The 25,939-nt window shown below is 36.1% G+C and overlaps 1 protein-coding gene and 1 long non-coding RNA gene across 2 annotated transcripts in view; one reads left to right on the top strand and one right to left on the bottom strand.

The window, feature by feature from the left end:
• The window catches only part of klf7.S (Kruppel-like factor 7 (ubiquitous) S homeolog), an 86,119-nt gene that overhangs the window by 32,861 nt on the left and 27,319 nt on the right, over positions 1-25,939 (bottom strand).
• Positions 2,070-25,939, top strand: part of LOC108703066 — a 38,632-nt gene continuing 14,762 nt past the window's right edge. Inside the window, exons 1-3 of the long non-coding RNA XR_005964563.1 lie at positions 2,070-2,122; positions 23,404-23,539; positions 23,702-23,867. This is a non-coding gene — a long non-coding RNA (uncharacterized LOC108703066). The remainder of the gene's footprint in view (positions 2,123-23,403; positions 23,540-23,701; positions 23,868-25,939) is intronic.

The following is a 25,939-nucleotide window of genomic DNA, read 5'->3' on the forward strand; positions in this document are numbered from 1 at the left end:
TTTGCTCTTTTGAGAATTGGATTTCCATGCAGAAGACTGGTGGAGTAGCACTATTAACTGATGTGTTTTGAAAAAAACATGTTTTCCCATGACAGTATCCCTACTTCTTTGCTTATCTTAAATTGTTACAAAAGTATCTAAGTGCACCTGCCATGTATTCTGGGCTCTCTTTTTCTGGCTGTTCAGTGCAGGAGATCAAAGAAAAAGTTGGGACATTTCAGTAACAATCCGAGACTGCGGGTTGAGCTGTCAAAATCAGGGCTGTCCAGCAAAAAACGGGACAGTTGTGAGGTATACAAATGTATAGTGCATAGTTGGAATGATTACAAAATGTAACAGGTTCTGAAAGTTTTAACACATTTCTGTGGCTTTTAGGTGTTTTTACAGTTTTGCTAATGAAGGTGAATTGCCCTTTAAGTTGCAAGTTACAGTTTCCCCAAGAAACCTGCTTGTCTTAAATTGTTACAATTGTTTGTTTGCATATCTTAAATTGTTATAAATGTATCTAAGTGCACCTGCCACTTATTTGGGGGCTCTCTGCTGAAAAGACAATTAAGTTTTAGAAACATTGTATCTTTTTCTGGTTGTTCAGTGCAGGAGATCAAAGAGAAAGTAGGGACATTTCACTAACAATCTGGGACTGTAGGTTGAGCTGTCCCAATTGTGCCTGTCCCATGAAAAAACGGCAATATGGGGGGGTTTGTGGATGCACACCTAAGGCCAATTTCAAAAAGTATAATTTCAAAAAGTATAAAGCCCTGTCTAAGTAATTCAAGTAAATATGCCAGTGCATGTAATTTTGAAACAGGGTTTTTTTGTTACAAAGTTATGATCATAATATTGATAAGCCACCATACCACGTCAAGGTAAAACCCCACATGGTGGTCCCTAACTTATTTATCTTTAGTCATAGTAAACAAGGTACATTACCTCTCTGTAGTAACAATTCTTTGTATAAACATCTCCTGTGCCTTGGTTTCAACTCTGTGCTAGATCCTCCCCCGCCACCTGCTGAGCGGCTTTTAAGAGGGAGAGACTGCCTTAACCAACGCCCATTTTAGAAAAGTAGAAGTCAGGTGTTGTAATTAAAATCAAGGTAGAGTGATATGTGCAGTTGCACAATAGTGTGTATACATGTGTAAGTGAAATGTGAAGGTATGTATGGTAGTGGTAAGGGAAAGTGTATGTGTATCTGGGAGTATATGTGTAAGAAAGCATAGAATAAAGAATGTAAAGAAGAAATAAATGAGAGACATAATAAGTGTATGTGTACATAGAGTAGTGTCTAATGGGACGTTGGTTTTTTCACGGCTAGACCCTCCCATGCCGCCAGCACTTATGGCTTTTAAGAGAGAGCGATTGCACAAACCAAGGCACAACAAGTGAGGGGGACCACCAAAAGTATAAAGGGGGGTATGAGGGTGCAATAACCACATGAGCTTAGCCAAAGCTTCAGGCAAATACATCAATATGGGGGGGGGTTTGTGGATGCACACCTAAGGCCAATTTCAAAAAGTATCATTTCAAAAAGTATAAAGCCCTGTCTAAGTAATTCAAGTAAATATGCCAGTGCATGTAATTTTGAAACAGGGTTTTTTTGTTACAAAGTTATGATCATAATATTGATAAGCCACCATACCACGTCAAGGTAAAACCCCACATGGTGGTCCCTAACTTATTTGGTTTGTGCAATCGCTCTCTCTTAAAAGCCATAAGTGCTGGCGGCATGGGAGGGTCTAGCCGTGAAAAAACCAACGTCCCATTAGACACTACTCTATGTACACATACACTTATTATGTCTTTCATTTATTTCTTCTTTACACTCTTTTATTCTATGCTTTCTTACACATATACTCCCAGATACACATACACTTTCCCTTACCACTACCATACATACCTTCACATTTCACTTACACATGTATACACACTATTGTGCAACTGCACATATCACTCTACCTTGATTTTAATTACAACACCTGATTTCTACTTTTCTAAAATGGGCGTTGGTTAAGGCAGTCTCTCCCACTTAAAAGCCGCTCAGCAGTTGGCGGGGGAGGATCTAGCACAGAGTTGAAACCAAGGCACAGGAGATGTTTATACAAAGAATTGTTACTACAGAGAGGTAATGTACCTTGTTTACTATGACTAAAGATAAATAAGTTAGGGACCACCATGTGGGGTTTTACCTTGACGTGGTATGGTGGCTTATCAATATTATGATCATAACTTTGTAACAAAAAAACCCTGTTTCAAAATTACATGCACTGGCATATTTACTTGAATTACTTAGACAGGGCTTTATACTTTTTGAAATTATACTTTTTGAAATTGGCCTTAGGTGTGCATCCACAAACCCCCCCACCATGAAAAAACGGGACAGTTGGGAGGTATGCCGCTGTATTCCTAATGGAGACACCTGAAAACCTAACAATTATACTCATTGCTAGGTAGCGCTCAAAGGTCTGTAAGCCTTTTAAAGGGATTTTTTTTTAAGTAAATGTGATGAACTGTATTATTATTATTATTATTATTATTATTATTAACATGTATTTATATAGTGCCAACATATTTCTTAATGTACCCAGTTTAAAGGGTACCAACAGTACATGATTTAGGTACAAAAATAAATATTCTTGCTGTTCTCCTAAAATAATTATATATATATATAACTAGTATATATGTATATGCTAGTATCTGCTACCTACAGCAGGAATAATATCTTTTTATTGTAAGTTAACCAGTTGTCACTTAAAAACAGCTTCCCGGTTATTTCCTGTTCCAGTTATACAGCTGCATCCTTATTTCCTGAGCCTACAGCAGGGGAACTGCATCAGGCAGGAGAAAGGCTACTTTCACCAAAAAGAAATTTGTCTGTGAGACTGGGTAGGGCTGATAGGAGAATTCCCATGTACAGCAGCCGTATTTATAATGAATTTTTGCTCCTGAGAACTCTCCTACTCTGTCCCACTATAAGTGCACTGATCAGGTAGGGAGTCTATAAATATATTATCAGTGGGGACACCAAATAGAGACGAGCAAGATAAAAATTGAGCGGCTGAGAGACTAAACAGCTAGAATTATGTTGAGCAGGGATAACATTTGCAGTGAGCCATTGACAGGTATTCCAGAGAGAAACACAGAAGTCTTTCTGTTTCATTATACTTGTGGATTTTAAATGGAATAACAAAGATGTGATGTTTCTCGTATCTATTCACCAGATCACTGTCCTGCTGATTAGAACAGATAAGTCTGTAGCTTTCACTTACGTCAATAATACCCAATACAACATCTCAATCTGATAAATGAAATGAAGACTTTGTGCCTGCTTCCCGTTATTTACACTGAAGCAATTTATTATTTTAGGTTTAGTACAATTTGTTTTCCCCCCATATGCCAGGAATATCCAAGCAACAATTTTCTAAACTCTTGCTGAACTACAGACACCAACATGCCATTCTTAATGGGATACTGTCATGGGAAAAAAAAATTTTTTCAAAATGAATCAGTTAATAGTGCTGCTCCAGCAGAATTCTGCACTGAAATCCATTTCTCAAAAGAGCAAACAGATTTTTTTATATTCAATTTTGAAATCTGACATGGGGCTAGACATATTGTCAATTTCCCAGCTGCCCCAAGTCATGTGACTTATGCTGATAAACTTCAATCACTCTTTACTGCTGTACTACAAGTTGGAGTGATATCACCCCTTCCCTTTCCCCCCAGCAGCCAAACAAAAGAACAATGGGAAGGTAAGCAGATAACAGCTCCCTAACACAAGATAACAGCTGCCTGGTAGATCTAAGAACAACACTCAATAGTAAAAACCCATGTCTCACTGAGGCACATTCAGTTACATTGAGATGGAAAAACAGCAGCCTGCCAGAAAGCATTTCTCTCCTAAAGTGCAGGCACAAGTCACATGACCAGGGGCAGCTGGGAAATTGACAAAATGTCTAGCCCCATGTCAGATTTCAAAATTGAATATAAAAAAATCTGTTTGCTCTTTTGAGAAATGGATTTCAGTGCAGAATTCTGCTGGATCAGCACTATTAACTGGTTCATTTTGAAAAAAAATGTTTTTTCCCATGACAGTATCCTTTTAATATATTTCAGCCATGGCAGTGCTGCCTTCCAGAATGCTGATAAAATGAAACTTGTAAAAGTAAGAGGTACTTTCCTGTAATCTTTGATTTAAATATGATTCACACTGTTGCTTCTTGTTTGATAGATGGTTAGTTTATGTGTTTCTCCATAAAGCTGTGTTACTGGAGGGATTTGTCCACTCAGGCATAGCACTATAAACATACTAATTCAGGCTATGGCCTTCAGAAACAAAGTCATTTTTTACATCCCACTGAACCCATATTCAAACTTAACAAGACTAATAATAAAAATTACAAACAATGAAGCTACAAATTCATACCTCCCAACATTTCGGAAATAGAAAGAGGAACAAAAAGATGTTTGGCAGGTTATGAAAGTTTGAACACATTTCTGTGTTTTTATATATATATAATACACAAAAGCCATGAATATCTTGTAAACAGTGGTGTAACTAAATATCACTGGGTCCCACAGCAAATAATTTTATAGGCCCCCAAAATGTCTAGAGATTGACTTGTTTTATTGAATTTGTATATGAATTAGAGCCTCGTGGGGCCCCTATACCTTCTGGGCCCCCCTGCAGCCGCAGGGTCTGCTTCCTCTATAGTTACACCCCTGTTTGTAAATTATATCCTTATAAACGGTGAGTTCTGATGTCATCAGTTATAAACGATGAGTTCTGATGACTCCCTAAAACTTGTGTATTATAATAAATAAAGTACCCCCAGTTGCAAAATATGAGGATATTAGAAGTTACCTCGGAGTTCCATGACCTGTATAAAAACACTCGGCCTTCGGCCTCGTGTTTTTATATGGTCATGAAACTCCTCGGTAACTTATAATATCCTTATATTTTACAAGAGGGGGTACTTTATTCACTATATATATATATATATATATATATATATATATATATATATATATATATATATATATATATATATATATATATATATATATATATATATATATATATACAGTCCATGGAGGAGTCGGCACTCACGTCACAAACTTCAAATATGCCTGGGTGCAGTGTCCAAAAATTAGATACAATATCATACAGAATAAGGTCCGCACTCTCAGGACTTAGGAAAACTAAAAAATTTTATTCACAAAGGAGACTGACGTTTCGACCTCTACAGAGGCCTTTCTCTCACTTTGAGAAAGGCCTCTGTAGAGGTCGAAACGTCAGTCTCCTTTGTGAATAAAATTTTTTAGTTTTCCTAAGTCCTGAGAGTGCGGACCTTATTCTGTATGATATTATATATATATATATATATATATATATATATATATATATATATATATATATATATATATATATATATATATATATATATATATATATATATATATATATATCTATCTCAAATACTACATTCAGAAAATATATTTCATAGAAGGAGATAATTGTCCATGGTACTTGTTTATACTGTATAACTGAACTAAATGAACATATAAAATGTATCTTTGTCCTTACTCAATTCACAATCCATTCTTGCCAAGCTAGGCAACTTCTTTACTTCTGGAGACAATGATGAATGCAGAATTCACCGTTAGAAGTCAGTGAGTTGTGTTCCAAGACGCAACATTCACGCTATGTACCTGTCTTGCAAAGGTTTGTAGCTGTCATAAACTAGTGTGAGATTTGTGTAGTCACAGCTTAATAAAATGACAACTTAATGGGAAAACACATTGTGATTTGAAAAGTATATTAAAGTCCACTGAACTGAGAAATGAGAGGGACTTATCAGTGATGAAAGCAAGAAAAACTGTGTCAAAACCTGTTTATTGTGCTTGCATTATTCCCACACAATGTTACACTTCTAAGGTAGAGAAAGAATATAGTGCTATTGTGTAAATCTAGTACATGAGTATGTGAGGACCATTCTAAGTAAGATGATGCAGCTTAAACAGTCATGTAGTTTGTAAAACCTGTGCAACAATTTAATCTTGCTTAAGTGATGCAGGCACCTTTTATCACCTGGACCAGTGGTTCTGTGGAGAACTTTGCTCAGCAATTATTCAATGTGTCATTTTCTGCACTCCCATCAGATTCAGTGAAATGAGAAAGCATGTATTATTGGATATTGGATTTCACATGTAAAAACAATGTAAGCCTATGGTAAAATCTGGAATTAAATAAGGGAAGTAAGGGAAGGTTTTAGAGACATTCATATTTTTTAGCGCATCGTTCGTACTTTTTATATTCCTTTTGTCTCCTTGACACTGAGCACTTCATCTGTGATATAATATTATTTTATATTTATGTGAATTGTATTTCTAATAATGCACTTATTATTGTAGTGAAAAAATATCCATACATATTGTAGTGAAAAAATATCCATACATGTTCTGATCTTTTAATCACTTTCATGGTATTCATGATTTTAGATAAACATAGTTTAATTGTGGTTTCAAAAAGCTCTAAAACCACAAAATGTAATAAATGGGCCTCCATATTTTAGTAATTTATTTTTTATTGGCAAAAAACTGGACCCATAGATGAAACCACTGGACAATGAATACATGTTTTTGTGCTTAAAGGAAAGAGAAATATAGACCTGCATCCTGGCATGTTTACTAACATTGGAGATAAATATCTGGAGAGATTTCTGGCAAAGTTGCCCATAGCAACCAATGAGATCTTTTCTTCTGTTTTCTAAATTATAGGTGGCTGTTTAAATCTAATTGCTGATTGGTTGCCATGGGCAACATCTCCAGAAATCTCTCCAGATATTTATCTCCAATGTTAGTAAACATAATGTCATACGTGTCTTAGGAGAGGTTAATGGGAGTGGAAAGCAAGAGGGTGCATTTGTCCAAATATCTACTCCAGCTTCAAATTACTTTTTTTTGTTTCCACAAATCTCTATAAATGTGTGGTTTTTCTGTATTCCTTTAAAACTAAAAAAATTACATTTATTTAAATGTAAAAACCACAAAAAACTCTAATACTAAAATTTGCCAGGTTTAATATTTAAAGGTCCTATAAAGTCAGTGAGAGCTGCGCTGTTCCTATTGGACCAATTTTAATCAATTTGGACTTTTAAAGGCCCATTTATCAAAGGTCAAATTTCAAATTCATGTAAAAAAAATATAGGGATGCACCGAATCCAGGATTCGGTTTTGGATTCAGCCAGGATTCTGCCTTTTTCAGCAGGATTCGGATTAGGCCGAATCCTTCTGCACGGCCGAACAGAATCCGAATCCTAATTTGCATATGCAAATTAGGGGCGGGGAGGGAAATTGCGTGACTTTTTGTCACAAAACAAGGAAGTAAAAATGTTTTCCCCTTCCCACCCATAATTTGGATAAATTAGGATTCAGATTCGGTTCGGTATTCGGCCGAATCTTTCACAAAGGATTCGGGGGTTCGGCCAAATCCATAATAGTGGATTCGGTGCATCCCTAAAAAATTTTAATTCGAAAATACTCACAATTCGACTAGGAGGTTATTTAAGATAAATTCAAATGGCACATGAACTCGGTAGGTTTTTGGTGGTGAATATTCAAATTAGGACTGTTTCCATGGTCGAGGTGTGATAAATCTCACATTCTAATTTGTATTCAAAATAAGGGGATTAAAATTCAAATGTGTGAATTTTGACACTCAAAGATTCGAATTCGAATTTACTAATCGACTCCTGATAAATCTGCCCCTTAGAGTTTAACAAAAATTTTTTTGCTAGTAATTATCTGGAAAACACAAATTTTAAGCGGTTATAGTATTTTTTAGCACATTGTCCAGCTCTAAAATTCGACCTTTTAGTTTCTGTAAGGCAGTTGGGACTTTATGCACATAACTAATTATTATTTTCTTACACAGTAGCTGAAACAATTAGAAGAACTCATAAGAAACCTATTGATGAAGCTTATGTTGAGCATAAAAGTAAACACATATGCTACAACAAGAGCTGCAGGATAGGAGTAACACTCTGGTTTTCAAACGGCATTAGCAAGAAGTATAAAACATACGTACATCTATCAATGTGGGTTCTAAGGACTTCTGTAATGCAGGAAAAAAATAACCTCCAATGCAAATTCAGGGGTTGACTTACAGTATATTGAACAATTAATACTGTACCCAAACATTGTAAACTGCAACAATCCATACCTCATGTATTCCACTACAAGTAATATTTTACTATGCATCAAGGGACGTGATTTAGGAACACTCTGCTATTATCTGTGGTAGATATAAATGGACTTTCTTCAACTGTTAAATAATATGCCATCCCCAATTTTCTTTTATGTGTGGAAACATGATATTTTACTGTGCCCTATTAATATATTTATTGCTCTATTAAGCGGTCTGCTGGCCACTATTTTTTTTTCATATGCAATTTAAACAATGTACTTCACATTTAGCTTGCCAGACTAGAGGGCCTATTGTTAGTTATTTTCCTTGATGATTATGCTATCACAGTTAAACTCAGATATTCTGTAAATTCACATGAATAAAGCTTCTACAAATGATAAATGTAACATTAAGCAATATGTTGTAGCAACAGTATAGGAGGTAGAGCCCATAAGGGCTGGGGCCCACTGGCCCAGTCCGACGACCCTGCACTCATTATTATGCCTAATGATGTCCCTTGTGCTTGCAAATTACAACTACAGAACAAAGGGGCAGATTCACTAAGAATCAAATTTCCACTAGTGTCTGCTTCGCTCACATCGCAACAATTCGCCAGGCGTAGATTCGCCAGGACAACGCTAATTCACTAAAATCTGAAGTTACGTCTAGGGCGCCGAATGCTGGTGAAGTAGCGACAGGGGCGCTCCGCCAATGAGGCGAGCTGAGCCGCTCGCCTCAGGCGGCTGCGCCAGACAGGATTCCAGGGGCGGCAAAAAGCCGCTCCTGCACCTTTAAGAGCCGAATTTCCGGTTTTTAAACCGGAAATTTGGCTGCGCTATTGCGAGAGAGCGCAATTGCGCTCTCCGCAATCGTGTTCCTGCCTCCCCTCGCCGACAGGTAAGTCGGTGCGGGGGGCGGCATTGCAGGAGCCGCCTCAGGCGGCTCCTTCCCCAGAAACGGCGCTGAGTAGCGATAGTGTTACTGCGGCAAGAGAAGCGAAGTTGTGCTAGCGTTGGCTAATTTGCATATGGACGTATAGGTTGCACCAAATACATTACACTACACAAATCCAGGGAACTTTAATAAAAGAAAATAGAGTTGTTATAATGCCATACACATGTGTTCAGTGTGTAGTTTAAGTGCCATATGTTAGGAAATGTAGGGGGGAATGCCGGGTACCCCAGAAGAAATTTCCGATCTTTTGCAGCCTATCACCCTGAAAAATGAAAAGTCGCCAGCGTTTTTTGGGACTATTTTTTGAGGAAGTCCTGTCTATTCTATTGCACTTTGCCTGGTCTGAGGTGGTGAAGGCAAGTCTGGCGCAAGAGTTAACGTTCAGTAATGAATTTGTGTTTTTTTTTGCGAATTTTCTCTAACGTTAGTCACTTCGCCCTTTAGTGAATCTGCCCCAAAGTCATTTATTTTGTTACATTTTTTTCATTTTCAAGTGAATGTATTTGTTTCAGTAGCAAATTAGTCATAAGGGGACATTTACAGTTCCCCAGAGGGCATTTAAAAGAGCACTATGGGGTACAAAATTGTTCCCTGTAATGTTTACTTAACAAGAACTTGTCCCTGTGATCCTGTATGAAGAGCAGAATGCAGCAGTAGGAGGCATAGGAAAGTCCTGTCCTTACCACCTACCACAAGGCTCAGAATCTGCCACACTACCCCCTCTCCAATTACACCTTCCAACACTTATTATGTTACAATGTACCATCCAACAATGTGCCAATGCAAACATGCCCCAAGGCATGAGATAACCTTTTTCTCATCCAGCTGAATTAGACCAAATATCTTCAGCAGGTTGGCTGACATGGGCATAATGAGATGTGTAGTGATTATCCACAACTTACAGGGGCATCTCTGAGCTGCCTGAGGCGACTTTTCCGATTCTCCCCCCCCTCGTGTCCGACGTTTACCTTTCTGAGCGCCAGAGGGGGTTGAAAGGGGTCTGCATCGAGATTGCGCTCTCTGCACTAGAAGACCCGAAATTCGGAATAAAAAATCAGAATATTGGCTCTTTAATCAGAAGAGGCTTTTTGCTGCCCCTGGTAATCTGATTGATACTGCCGACCTGAAAAGAGTTTCTCAACTTGCCTCATGGCAGCAGCACCCCATACAACTTAATATAATATGCTCCCTGTTCATGAAGAAGCGCAAACAAACTTTTCTTTATTGGCTATCACTCTGCAGCATTTGGAAGCACATTTATCAAGGGTCGAATTTCAAATTCATGTGAGTTTTTTTAAACTTCCCTAAACTTCCATAAATTCGAAATTCAACAAATTGAAATTTATTAACAAAATCAAATTTTGTCAAAGTCAGATGAATTGAAACGACCTGAAAACTCGAAAAAAATCGAATCGAATTCAATCAAACTCCATTCGAGTGAAAAAAAAACTTGAATGTCAGGTAGGCTGCAAACATCTCCACATTGATCCCTGGACCTCTCCCATTGACTTAAACAGTAATTCAGCAGGTTTTAGGTGGCAAATAGTCAAATTCGAATTCTTAAAGGGCCAGAGTATGATACATTTTGAAAATCTAATTCAAATTTCTTTTAAAAAAAAACTTGAATCGTATTTGGATAACTCCTTAGTCGAATTTAAGAGTTCTGACCATAAAAAATATTCGAAAATTCTAATTTTCAATTCAATCCTTGATAGATCTTCCCCTATATATATAGCATAAAATCATGGCACAAATTTTTGCATCAAAATCCTTAATCAGGTAAAATTAAAAAAATTAAAAAATGAATGAACATACAGCACATCCTTATATATCTGACTGCCATGGAACAACCTGGTAGTGGTGCACTGGCAAATAATGATAGTGATGAACCTAAATCTATTTTCTTATGATTTTGATGGACTCATTTAAGTTCTCTCTATTACATGCACACTGTCAAATAGTGTGCATAAAAGTACAGATAGAGTATCTGTTATCTGGAAATCCAGAAAGCTCAGAATTATGGAAAGGCTGTCTCCCATAGACTCCATTAAAATCAAATAATCCAAATTTTTAAAAAGGATTTCCCTTTTCCCTGTAATAATAAAATAGTACCTTATTTTTTATCCAAAAGTTAGATATAATTAATCCCTACTGGAAGCAAAACCAGCTTATTGGGTTTGTTTAGTGTTTACATGATATTCTAGTAGATTTAAGTTATGAAGATCCAAATCTGCAAAACCTCAGGTCCTGACCATTCTGGATAACCGGCCCCATACCTGTACCTGCAAAAATGTGACTGCAGACTGCCGAAATTAAAAGAAGATGCAATTCCCTTTCTTTAGGGCTGCTTACATACACTAAGGGGCCCATTCATTAAGTTCGAGTGAAGGAATAGAAGAAAAATACTTCGAATTTCAAAGTGTTTTTTTGGCTACTTCGACCATCGAATGGGCTACTTCGACCTTCGACTACGAATTCGAATTGAAGGATTCGAACTAAAAATCGTTCGACTATTCGACCATTCGATAGTCGAAGTACTGTCTCTTTAAGAAAAAACTAGTTCGCCACCTAAAAGCTACTGAAGTCAATGTTAGCCTATGGGGAAGGTCCCCATAGGCTTGGCTATCTTTTTTTGCTTGAAGGATAATCCTTCGATCGTGGGATTAAAATCCTTAGAATCGTTCGATTCGAAGGATTTAATCGTTCGATCAAGCGATTATTCCTTCGATCGTTCGATCGAACTATTTGCGCAAAATCCTTCGACTTCGATATTCGAAGGATTTTCATTCCCCAGTCGAATATCGAGGGTTAATTAACCCTCGATATTCGACCCTTAATACATCTGCCCCTAAGGGGCATATTTATCAAGGGTCAAATTTCGAATTGAAAAAACTTCGACATTCGAATTCAAAAAGACCAATCGAAATTAAGTCGAAGTTTTTTTTGGTTGAATAGGTTTTCGATCGAATAGGTCCATATTCGGCCGAATTAGAATTATACGAATCGAAGGAATAGCGCATTCCATCAAATTCGATTCAAAGTTTTTCCCCAAAAAACCCCCAATTGACTCCAAATGGTTTAGATGGCGAATGATCGAAGTCGAATTTTTAACAGTACATGATAAATTTTGATATTCAAATTATCGATTTTTTTTCAAATTCGAATCAAATTTGGACTATTCCCTAGTCGAAGTACACACAAATTGGCTTGAAATTCGAATTTTTTTCATTTGAAAATTCACCCCAACCTTTGATAAATCTGCCCCTAACACAGCCATACACAACAATTTTTACATGAAAGGCCATCATGCCAGTGTTGTGTTTTTATATAAAAATCTATCTGATTCCTAATTTCTCCTTCTAATCCATTATAAATGGAAGCTATTATGTCCAAGGTGAGGGTTTGCAGCAGATCAACAGTTCTTTAAGTGCAATTAGAATTTGAATTGATGCTACTTGAGAATAACAGCAGGCTGTTAAACTTCTGTGTATAATGGTGTTTACTGTAAGTGCTATTCATCTAATACTGTGGATTGCATGTGCATGGGTCTGTGCACATTATACCAGTTAATTAAGTAAATATACAGTCCTTAAGGTAGAAATATTGTTCCCACCTCGGATGGACCCTACCAAATAGCTATCTGCTTGTATACCAAAAAAACAGCAATCCCATTTTTAAAAGTAACATTTGTGATTATAAGAAATAAAGGACAGATAAAAGTAAACAATTAGTAAATTAGAGAAAAAGAGGCAATTAGTGCGATGAACATTTTGAAAGCTAAAAGAGGCAGGCACAGTGAGAAGATTATTTGATAAGTGTTACATAAATAGATCTTTTCTTACTAATGAGCATCTGAAAGCGAAAAACAGCACAGAACAGAGCAGCTTACTGTGACATCTCTACTAGCACATCATTCCAGGGGTTGCCCCCATCCTCGAGGCTTGGGCAAAATGCTGAAATAACGTGCCTTTGTATTGGGCTACAAAACATGAACCTTTGCCAGGAATAGCCCACGAGCACAGTTTAATTCTATTACTGTTCATTTGCAAGTTCAAAGCATTTTCATAGTGATATAAAACTAGAGAAAATAAACTAAAAAAAATGTAGTTTTTTTTTTACGCCACGGCGCGGCGGTTTTGCGAATTTATTTGCCAGCGCCGAGTCACGGGAATTTGCCGCGAATTCGCGCCTGCCGAATAAATTCGTCCATCTCTAATGCCGTCTTCTCTGTATTATAGGGAAATACTTATAGGGAGTAAGTTTATCTTCCTTTGCTTTAAATGCTTATTTAGCATCTGGATTTAAATTATTTATCCATTAAGAGCTTTATTTAACTACAGGTCTGTATTTGGGGATATGGCCAGAGCTGCATCACTGCTTCCTCTGTTGAGGCAACATAAATTGCATACATGGACTCCAATGCATGGAGTCTACTAAATTAGCCAAATCATTACAATAGATGTTTCAATGCTTGCATCTCTTTACCAAGAAATACATTTTTACTTAAAAATCTGACATCTTATAATACTTAGTAAAGAAGTCCCATAAATCAGTTGTTTGTGTAATCCACACTTAAAGGGGACCCGTCACCCAAAAAAAACATTCCAAATCCTATTTCATCAAATTAGTCAAGCAAAATGAACTTTACTTACACTTTATAAATTATTTGAATCTTGTTTCCTTCAGTCTGGGAACTCATAATTATAGCAAGTAGGAAGCAGCCATTTTGTGGACAGTTTTATTAAGGCAAGTCTTGCATCATCTCAGAATCTTGTTTGTGCACCAGAATGGGGGACCTGATGTCCATCCCCATGCCCTGGCTATACAATTAAATGGTAAAGAGAACGGGGGAATGTGGGGAGAGCAGTGACATCTAGGAAGTGCTGAATAGAAAGAGAAAGTAATTGTCTGCCCCGCCTCTATGCCACTGGCATAGAGGAGGGGCAGACAATATTTGATTGACAGCTGAGATTTTTAAATGAGCTTACAACAGCTATGAATGCTTTAATAAAAAATAGAAATTGGATTTTATGTTTAATTTGAAAAGGACTTTTATTATACAGATTTTTGGGTCTGGGTGACAGGTCCACTTTAAAGGGGTGGTTCCCCTTTAAGTTTACTTTTAGTATGTAATAGAATGGCCAATTCTAAGCAACTTTTTAAATGGCCTTTATATATTATTTTTTATAGCTTTGAATTATTCGCCTTCTTCTTCTGACTCTTTCCAGCTTTCAAATGGGGGTTACTGACCGGATCTAAAAAAAAAAAAAAATGCTCTTTAAGGCTATTTTTTATGACTCATCTTTCTATTTGGGTCCTCTCCTATTCATATTCCAGTCTCTTATTCAAATGAATGTGTGGTTGCTAGAATCATTTGGACCCTAGCAACCAGATTTCCAGAAATGCAAACTTGACAGCTGCAGAATAAAAAACTCAATAACAACAAATAATAAAAAAATTAAAACCAACTGAAATTTGTCCCAGAATATTTCTCTCTACATTTTACCAAAAAGTAGATTTAAAGGTGAACGATCCCTTTAATTTGGAATAACACTTATACATAATTCTGAATCCCCAACACAATATGATATATTGTGGCTTATTCTTTTTAGTTGAGCATTTGACTGATGACCTGGGCATGACTGCTATCTAAAAAAATGGAATGCTAACTGATATCGGACAGAATAGGATACTGAAGCTGCCTGCAAATATCTTTCACATAGTCAGTGTTCTTCCTTCCATTCTGGTCTGATGCTCCAGTAACCTGTAATTATTAGGAGCTTCCCTAGACTCTTCCCACTGTTCCTGCACCAGTGTTAGTTGCAGGAGGCATCTGGCAAAGCAAGCATCTTACATGACTGCTACCTGCTCTGGCCCATTTAACTACTTCAGTGGCAAGAAAACCTGATGCAAAGTTAAAGTGGTAATTAATGATCGAAGGAAAAAAATGCTGTGCTAAGGATCATTGTCTGTGACCTATTTCCACACTTAAAAAGTGTTATAATGTTATTGTCTGAGAATTAGTCATGTTCTACCTAGCTCAAATGAATCTCCTTTGTGCACGTTACTAAGCTAGTTAGTATTATATAGGTACATGCATTATATATACATTTGACAACATTCTAAACTAAAATATGGTAAATCATTAAGCCATGGGAATATTACATTTATTTTTATCTAAAATGCAAAACGAAACATCATTTTTTAGAAGCTGTAAAGCTGCGCATGGAAGTAAGTTCGCTGTTGATGACACAAAGTCTCACTGAGAGAATGCATCTGCAATATGTTTTTTGGAGCGGATTCAAGGCTTCCACTGATTGTGTGGTGTGACCGTGAAGAGAGGTTTAGTGTCCCTGTAGCATTTTCTTTAAATCATTACAAGTGATTTTAGCCTTGCTTTGAAAATGCCTGCTTGATCCCTAGGGAATTTCCATAACTAACCTTTCGAAGTTGAGAAAATGTGTTGCCGAAAAAAAAGGAATCAGATAGACAGCCCTAAATATAGCAATAGATATGGTTATTAAAAAAAGACATTATGAATACATTTTTTCTACAACTAAAAGTTGGAACAAGATAGTCTTTACTGTAAATCAAAAAATAAAAACATTTAAATAGAAACCTGAAGTAATGAGGATTTATACCATAACGGTAAACCTAACTACAAGCACGCTCCGTTATCTGAAAACCCATTTTCCAGAAAGCAAAAAATTACGATAAGGTCGTCTCCCCATTATAATCAAATAATCCAATTTTTTAAAAATGATTTCCTTTTTCTCTTTAATAATAAAACAGTAGCTTGTACTTTATCCCAACTAAGATTTAGTTTAGTGGAAGCAAAACCAGGTTATTGGGTTTATTTTTGTAGCTCCCACCCTTCCCAACTATAGTCAGGTGATCCCACTGGTGTCTAATAAAAGGGCAGCCAAGTTTGGGAGTTTTACTTTGAAAGCAGCAAGTAAGTTGCAGGTAAAACTTAGTCCCTTTGTAAAATGTATAATGAAGCAATAGAATTCTAAATGAATCAGATGAAAATTGAGCGTAGGACTGGCCAGATATGGGATGACGCTGACGTAGTTGGCCAGCTTAAATATATTGCAATATATGGACAAACAATCCCTGTTTTGTTTAAAGGGTAAGGCATTTTTCAGTAGCAGTATGCACAAAATGTCGCTGTCTTAAATATATTGATAATGGGTTGAGTGCAGAGGACTCTTGTATTTGTCTATATGGGTTTATTTAATGTTTACATGATTTTCTAGTAGACTTAAGGTAAGATCAAAATTATGGAAAGATCAATTATCTGGAAAACCCCAGGTCCCAAGCATTCTGGATAACAGGTCCCATACCTGTATTAGCATCAGTACTCTCCTGAAATACATTCAGTATATCTTGGGCGATGATCATACAGATTACAACGGATTCACCCACGGAAAATGGATATTCCATGTGCTTCAACACTGTAGAATCGCTGATCCTGCAGCTTTATCTATAGTCAATGGTAGATGTAGCCTTGCATAAAAAATTAAGGGCTTTTGTGACTATGAAAAATCCGATATGAGCTTGGGATGTCCACATGGGATTACTCTATTAGTGACAATGACAATAAGCGTGGTACTTTTGTAGAAGACAGGTTTTGTCACAATGGTACAGGGTCTCAAGGGAAGAGGACATACTAGTCTGACTTCATGGGTATCAACAACTGATTTTAGATTTTATGAGCCTTAATATTTCTAAAATCAACATTTATTGCACTCATATGCTCTGCTTCCATTTCCTGCAACTCAAGGAATACACAACATACCTGTTTATTTCAAATTTTTATAAAAACTTATAATTTACCATTAAAGGAAAACTATACCCCTCAAACAATGTAGGTCTCTAGAAAAATATATTGAATAAAACAGCTCATATGTAAATCCCTGCTTCATGTAAATAAACCATTTTCATAATAATGTACTTTATTTTATTTTTTTATTTTATTTTTAGTAGTATGTGCCATTGGGTAATCAGAAATAGAAAACTGCCATTTTAAAAAATAAGGACAGCCCCCTGGGATTGTATGATTCACGGTGCAAACAAACCAAACAAACTGTACTTGTTAGGTCACATGAGCCAATTAACAGACAGAGTTCTATCTTTTGCTTCAACACTTCTTCCTGTTAGAGTTGTAGTATTTCTGGTCAGGTGATCTCTGAGGCAGCACACAGACCATCATAAAACGGTGGTTCAAGGCATGAGATGTAAAAGGGCAATATTTACTTAAATATATATTCTAGTTTGATAAGATTCTTTAATATGCCACTTGATTTGATATAAATTATCCGTTGCTTAAGTATTCATTTTCGGGCTATCATTTTCCCTTAAGGAAACAAGCAAGCATACACTGTTATAATTGTGTAGGTTCTGTAATTCTGCATAATGCTGACATATGATAACACGGTAATACATTCTTTCCATGCGTTATCATATATCACTAATCATATTGTAGCGTAATGAAGACAGCTAAATGTTTGCATGAAACCACAACTAGACAATATTATAACAATATTTTATAACTATTTCATAAAATGCCATGTTTTCTCAGTCTTGTCCCCTTACCTGTCATTTGCCCAAAATCACAATTCTTCATAAATTTGAAAGAGTTGCGCACAATTATGTACAGAGCACTCATCGTAGTAGCAACTGGCATTGCATACAACAGGGGCAGCACATAGGCATCCAATGGCAAGTTTAATTAAAGAGCAAGGCTGGAGTATTGCTTCTTACACAGAACAGTTTGCTACTGCCATGGGTGTCCATAACCTGTACCCATGGTAAACAGGCATATTGCAATGTAACAACTCAGTTAGTTTTTTTACAATCTGGTCAGTGCAATTTAGATTAGCGCTAAACCATACATAATTCAGTCGTTCATTCATTCATTCATTTGGCCCATGGGTGTGCAGTTGGAGCCGTTTTAGAGTAAAATGTAAAATTGTCATTGTCAGAAAAAAGTAATTCTTACATGGACTATACCTGTATGTGTCTGTTATATAAGCTAGTGTTTTTGCTTGAAAATATTAACTGGCTTATATTTTAAATGTACTATTTTTACTCGCAAAATTCAAAACATTTGCACAGTCCAACTAAGGTCCCGCTTACTTGTTAGAAAGAGGCCCAGCGCATGTCAGGTTCTTGCTCTTGCAACCTCAACAAATCAGAGCAGAATGAAAGCAAAATGCTGCCAAGAAAACATTACATAGGCTTTAAGATTTCCCTGAGCACTGAAGCGTTCAGTTTTTCTACTGTGGATGATTTGTTCGTGTAATAAACTTTTCTTAGTGTTGTTGAAAGCCAGTATTGGTTTCTGAAAAGGCTTTTTCATGGTATGAAAAGGTAGTGAATTACGCCCCAGGGTCATAACTATAGCTGTGTAAACAGATGAAAACGACAAATCGTGTATATTAGAAACATTTGCTTGCGGTAAAGACTATGCTAGGCAATCTTGTTACTGTGTAAGAAAATTAACTATGCATGATGAAAAGTGCACCCGTGTATCCAATACCAAATAACCAAACTTTTGTCAATAAAACAGTAGAAGCTACAACGAAGCATACATAGCAAATCACAATAGGATCCTACATATGATGATAAAAACAGTTTTTTGTTTTCACACTAGCTTACTCTGTTAAACTCTCCAATGTTTACAAGGGCTGGAACGTGGGTTAGACAGAAGAGGCACCTGCTTAGGGTGCAACAATAGGAGTTGCTGGGCAGGTACATGTAAAAGGGTCTTGTGCCTACCACTAGTTCATGTGCACTCTCTGATGCTCTTTCCTCCGCTCTGCCACTCTCCCCTTCCCATCTACCGCTCTTCCCAACCATATCTTCCCTGTCTACTCCACCCACCCCTGCACTCCCTGTCATGTGGGTGACAGTGTATATGCTGGGTTGCATAGGGCTCAGGTAGGCTTGGCCTTGCCCTGATGTAATAAGTTGCCAGAATGCATTTATGAGATAATGACAAAAATGACTTTCCCTTTAATAAAGAGTGTATCACTTCATGTAAAGTGTATTGTTCCAGAATAATAGCTGAAAAAAGTCAAATAAGGCATTTTCCTGTGATATGTGATCGCCGCATGTAAAAGCTGTTTGTGATCCACAGGTTAGCAAGGGGAAAGGCATTTATGGAAGATTTTGGAGATTTCACAAGTCTCCTTTGTGTGCCTCTGCCCTAAGGTGGATATGTGCCTTCCAGAGGTAACCCCCAGGGCACATTTATACATCTATAGCGTAATGTCCCACTTGTATATATGTGCATAAATGTCAGTCTACACAAAACTCTGCCAAGAACTTTATATGTAAACAGATAGAAAAGAAAACCTATGTACATTATTTAATGCCAAAATGTGTCAAGGTTTGAATGACACAAGAATACTGTATACAGCAGAAAACAAATAAAAAAAGGCATATATGAAGCACATTGAAACAAAAGCACATATCTATGCTACACACTCATTAATGTGTAAGCCTGCAAAGCCTGTAATCGCAAAACAATCTATATTGCCACTTTCCATTGTTTTGAATTCATTTCTTCTGGCAACTTTCAAGGCCTGCAATTCCCTTCCGTGAGAATATGCCTTTGGGAAAGCCATGGAAGTGGCGGTGTACAGAATGCGGATACATGTGTGTATGCAGGAAGGGGAGAGGCTTCCTGCTTACTTAGAACTTTAATGAAAACCTAAATCTGTGAACTGCTGACATTTATGTCACTGAAACTATACTGTGACCTTAGTGCTATAATCAACAACTAATTAAAAGTGAAATTAAATGTGGAGTCAGCTTACCAATTTCAATATTATATCTACACCAGGCATAGGGATTCATTAGAAACAGGGCTCCAATCTTTTGAGCTTATATACATTATATACTCTGACTCAGTTGGCCATCTTAAATATATTGTAATATATGGATAAATAATCACTGTTTTGCTTAAGGAGGGGGCAGTTTTGGTAGGTAGCTGTATGCACAAAATGTCGTAAAGTCGTCAATATATTGAAATGGGTGAGTGCAGAGGTTTTCTTGTCTTAGTACAGATATAATCTATTGTCCAGAATGCCTGGGACCTAGGGATCTTTTCATTATTTGGATTTCCATACATTAAATCTGTTAAAAAAAATTAAACATTAAATAAACCCAACAGAATAGTTTTTCCACCAATATGGCTTTATGCAACTAAGTTTGGATCAAGTACAAGGTACTAGCTTATTATTACAGAAAAAGGGGAAATCATAAAAATAGATTAGAATTATTTTCTTATAATGGAGTCTATGGGAGATGGCCTTCCTATAATTCTGAGCTTTCTGGATTACAAGTTTCTGGATAAGCAGTTGTGTTCAAAATAATAACAGTGTGAACAGTGAATAAAGTTCAAAATCCTTATAATAGCTTTTATTTCCATACACACAAATGCATTGGAAACACTGCACATTCTAATCCAAATTAAAGGAAAACTATACCCCCAAAATGAATACTTAAGCAACAGATAGTTTATATCAAATTAAGTGACATTTTAAAGAATCTGGTATGTATAAGTTTCAGTAAATCTTGCCCTTTTACATCTCTGGCCTTGAACCACCATTTCATGATGGTCTGGATGCTGCCTCAGAGATCACCTGACCAGAAATACTACAACTCTAACTGTAACAGGAAGAAGTGTTGAAGCAAAAGACAGAACTCTGTCTTTTAATTGGCTCATGTGACCTAACAAGTATGGTTTGTTGGTATGTTTGTGTGCACAGTGAATCGTATGATCCCAGGGGGCTGTCCTTATTTTTTAAAATGGCAATTTTCTATTTATGATTACCCAATGGCACATACTACTAAAAAAGTATATTATTATGAAAATGGTTTATTTACATGAAGCAGGGTTTTACATATGAGCTGTGTTATGCAATATCTTTTTATAGAGACCTACATTGTTTGGGGGTTTTAGTTTTCCTTTAAAACATGAAGAAAATGTATCAAATTTGTGTTATTCCTTTACAGAAAGTGAAAAAAAGGGAATATTAGACTGTTTCAAAAATAGTAGTGTTTGCATTCTTCTTTACAAACTCAAACATACACTGTATAAACTGAAAAATGTTTCAAGATTTTGCTTTCCTTTGAATCGCTGAACTAATATTTGGTTGTATAAGCAGTGTTTCTGACCTGCTGCACATCTGTGTTGCATGGAGTCGACCAACTTCTGGCACCTGTTACATTCCACAATCTTCTGTATTTCTTGGTTTTGTCACAGAAACAGCATTTTTGATGTCACCCCACAAGTTTTCTATTGGATTAAGGTGCAGAATTAGGCTGGTCACTCCATAACATCAATCTTGTTGGTCTGGAACCAAGATGTTGGTCGTCTAATGGTGTGTTTGAGGTTGATGTCTTGATGAAACACCCATTTCAAGTGCATTTCCTCTTCGGCATAAGGCAACATGTGTTCACTGCTTCACTGTCTTCACATTGTATTGTAGCTTGAATTCAGTGTTTGGGGGTCGTCTGACAAACTGTCTTTGGCCCCTAGACCCAAAAAAAACAATCTTGCTTTCATCAGTCCACAAAATGTTGCTCCATTTCTCTTTAGCCCAATCAAAGTGTTCTTTGGCAAATTGTAACCTCTTCAGCAGATGCCTTTCTTCAACAATGGACCTTCGGCTTTTTGCCGATAGCTGGGCTTCACATAGGCTTCTTCTAATTGTAACTGTACTCACAGGAAACTTTAGACCTTCTTTGATCTTCCTGGAGCTTGCAATTTTGGCTATTCTTCTACCCATTCAAATGGTAGTTTTCAAATAAGGGTCGTAATAAACACCTGTTTTTTCACAGAATTAATGAACTCACTAATTGAACTCATCACTGCTATTATTTGGAACAAGCTATTATTATATTGAACACTGCTATTATTTGGAACAAGCATCAATTAATGATTCAATTACAGAGAATCAGCAGCATGCCTGTTGGTTTTCTATTACTCTACTACACCTACTAGTAAATTATTTGGCATGTAGAAATATAATTTCTACCAAAAACAGTGATTAGGTTAGTGAGGTCAGTTTATTACTCAACATCTGGAGTAAAAAAGCAACACCTACGTATATGTGCACGTTTACACACATATACACACATATTGTGTGTGTATATATATATATATATATATATATATATATATATATATATATATATATATATATATATATATATATATATATATATATATATATATATATATATATATAGGCAAATACAGACACATACACACAAACATTTTTTTCATTCATTTTCTTTAAAATAACTGCAGGTTTGAAGCATGCAGTGTGCACAATACAGTGAATACAAATGCAGTTACATTTCTGTTTTGCCCTCCTCCATTTGTAAATAAAAGAAAGAAAGAAACATTCCTTCTGGTTATGACGAGAGCGCTACTATTGTTATTTATGAAGAATGTCTCAATCATTTGGCATCACCCACGCATGTACAGAAAAGCAAATAAGCTGAGAGGGAATAGTCAATCAGCATAATTATTTATACCCTTTTTTGTTACTGCTTATGAGAAAATAAAAGAGGGTTACAATCAATATATGTCTAAATTCTCTTTTGGGTATTGCTTGTTTTGTGAATAGACACATTTTCAGGCGTAGAAGAATTTTTGGCCCATTTGTCATAATTGGATTGCACAGTTTTATTTTATCTATATAAAAATGCATCTGTGATCGTAAGCAATATAGCAGCTACCACGTCTATAAACAAATGTGCACAGAGTAAGGCACAAACCATAGTTTATTTATTATACTCCTTTAAACACATCTAAATAAATCTAATCATATTTTATTTTTCCTTTTACTATGCTTATAAAAAAGGTGCATTTCATTTTACATGAAAATGTATAGTCCACGTAATACTATATCCGTGTACTATCAATGCACATTACAAAGCAGTAGCTATAAAAGCAGTGCAGTAGTGTTGGTAATGACGGCAAAGCATAAGTAGTTTCTAATCCTTTGTCAGTACTCTCATTAGTATAGCACCAAAAGGGTTAACATTTTTGGAACGTCACCATTTTCCAGCACGAGACTTGGTAGCCTTGAAAGAAAAAGCAGCTCTGTTTTATCTTGTTAAAAATAGGAATTAAGCATAAAAAATATTTATTCAATATTTCAATACAGCGAGCAATATATGTTTTTATATTAAACTAAAATTAAAATATTTGAAAAGTATCTTTGCTGTTTTTATTAAAGTCTCCAGCCACCTGCTTTTAACCTATGATTGACAGCCCTGCCAATAGCCCTCTTTGTTCAAGACTTGTGACTACACAGATACGGCTGGCAATGACTGGAATATGGCCTTAGATGACTCCATACATCTCTCCATTCTGTAAGTTGTCCTTACATCCCTGAATTAGCAACATGGTGAACAAATACAAAACATGCTGAAAAGGAAACGGAGTGGGATGTGGGATCGTAGACAGTGAGTAATGGTTATTTCAACACATACCCCAGCAATGCTGTGTAGGATTAACCCATATCTCTTTAACAGCATCAGCAAACTTACAACAAGTAAATGGAAAAGGAGCTTAAAATACACCAAGATGGAAAAAGTCAAAGATAAACCCAACAAGCTATCAGCAAGCTACACTTACAGTAATAGATGAAAGAAGCTATCACCAATGAAGGCATCTGTTGGGAAATAGACAATACTTTCTGTTGAGTATTTTTGTCCAGCTTCTTTGCTTTTCTTTAACTAAAATATGAAAAATATGTTTGGCATTGCTGTAAAATATGATAACAGTTGTACTGTATTTAAAGGGCAGCAATAATTCTAACCCATTTTGGAGAGGCAGGTAGAAAATCTCTCTCAGTTATTATGTTATTTTTTTACTGTAGGATAACATTTTCACAATTTCTGTGTTTAATGTTAGAAAGAACCTAAACAAGAATTTAAGTTCATAACAGGGTTATTTAGATCTAATGACATTTAGAAAATAAAAAAGCTGGAAAGCCATTTGCAAGTAGAATTGTATTAATTAATTCTTATTCAAAAAGCCATTATGTAAAGAGCTTAGACAAAAGAAAAGTAGAACAATTCTTACGGTCATGTTGAATTTAAGTTTTATTTTTTCATTTTAGCAACATATCTTTAAAACCTTAATAACAAGCATTATTAGACTACAGATTGAATTAATGTGCTGTTTTCTGGAGATAATCCTCGATGCATTGTAAATCTAGCCAATGAAAAGCTCAAAGCAGATTTTTAAGACGGCTATAGCAATTTTTACTGATGCACCGCTGAAAAGAATTGTGAGCCAACACACTGGTAACAAAGGGGCTAAAGAAATGTTCAGTTGGTAGTTTCACAGTCTGAATTCTAGTACAGTGGCCTGAACAGATAATTTAAGAAAGTCTAGTATTTTGCTCAGATTTAATATTTTTTTGCACTAGGTAGAAATTTACTAGAGAGTAACTGATTCACTCCAAAGGGCAGAATGCAGATAGCCTCTATGGGACCAGTAAGTTGTCAAAAAAAAAAATCAGTTTTAATTTCAACATTGGGGGACTTCTTTCTATGCTATACTGTTAAAATAATCTCTATAAAAGTAGGCATGTATTTTAAATACATTGTTATATTTTCTTTTAAATTAATCATTTACTAGATTTCATGGTTCTGCTCTAACCTGCTAGAGGAAGAGAATCTCTAACCCCTCCACTTCCCTTAAGAAACCGTCAGGGCAGCACATTTTTAGGTGCAAGGACCATGACCCCCACCAAGGGGCAGATTTACTAGAGGGCGTAAATTCGCTAACGTTACTTCGGCAATGCGAGCAATTGAAAGTATAGAAGTGCTTTTCGCAAATTCGCTAGAGGTCTTGCGCTCAGGTTCATCTGCATACAGCAGGAAATTTAAAGTTGAATGAACGTATATGTTGCAGCAAATACATTACATTACACAATTCCAGGGAACCTTAATAAAGAAAATAGAGTTGTTATAATGCCCTACACATGAGCCCACTGTATAGTTAATTAAAATTCAAAAACCAAAATTAAGTCAAATTCGAATCAAAGTTTTTCCTAAAAAAATATTAGATTTTTCATAGTCCACCAATTGACTCAAAATAGGTTCTAGAAGGTCCGCCATAGGCTAAAACAGCAATTTGGCAGGTTTTAGATGGCAAATGGTCGAAGTCAAATTTTTAAAAAGACAGTACAGTACAGTATAAATTTTGATATTGAAATTTTCGAATTTTTTTCAAATTCATATCGAATTTGGACTATTCCCTAGTAGAGGTACACAAAAAATAGCTCGAAATTAGAATTTTTTTAATTTGAAAATTCACCTCGACCTTTGATTAATCTGTCCCCTTAATGTTTACATCAGTAGACATTAGGTTAGAAGATCCAAATTACAGATATATCCGTTATTTGGAAAACCCCAGGTCACGAGCTTGGATAACAGGTCCCATACCTGTAGTACAATTACTATAACTGCTAAATTCTAACCAAATGACAGATATGTGCTTACACTAACACATTAACACAGGAGAAAATCTGTTAAATCACCAAAACTTTTGCAAATTCAACATTTTTTTCAGCACAGAAAAGGGTTCATAATATGAAATCTATTACACATTGCACCTGCAATTCTGCAAATGGCTGGCTTGTTGCCACATACAGCTGGATATATTAGTCCTATAACATCAAAAAGGTGTTTAGTGCCTTTTTTAGTGTGAAATAAAATGAATTGGTCCACAAAGTCCCAATCTGTCAAAGACCAAATATA

Source organism: Xenopus laevis, chromosome 9_10S (genome assembly GCF_017654675.1).
Source record: "Xenopus laevis strain J_2021 chromosome 9_10S, Xenopus_laevis_v10.1, whole genome shotgun sequence".
Lineage (NCBI taxonomy): Eukaryota > Metazoa > Chordata > Amphibia > Anura > Pipidae > Xenopus > Xenopus laevis.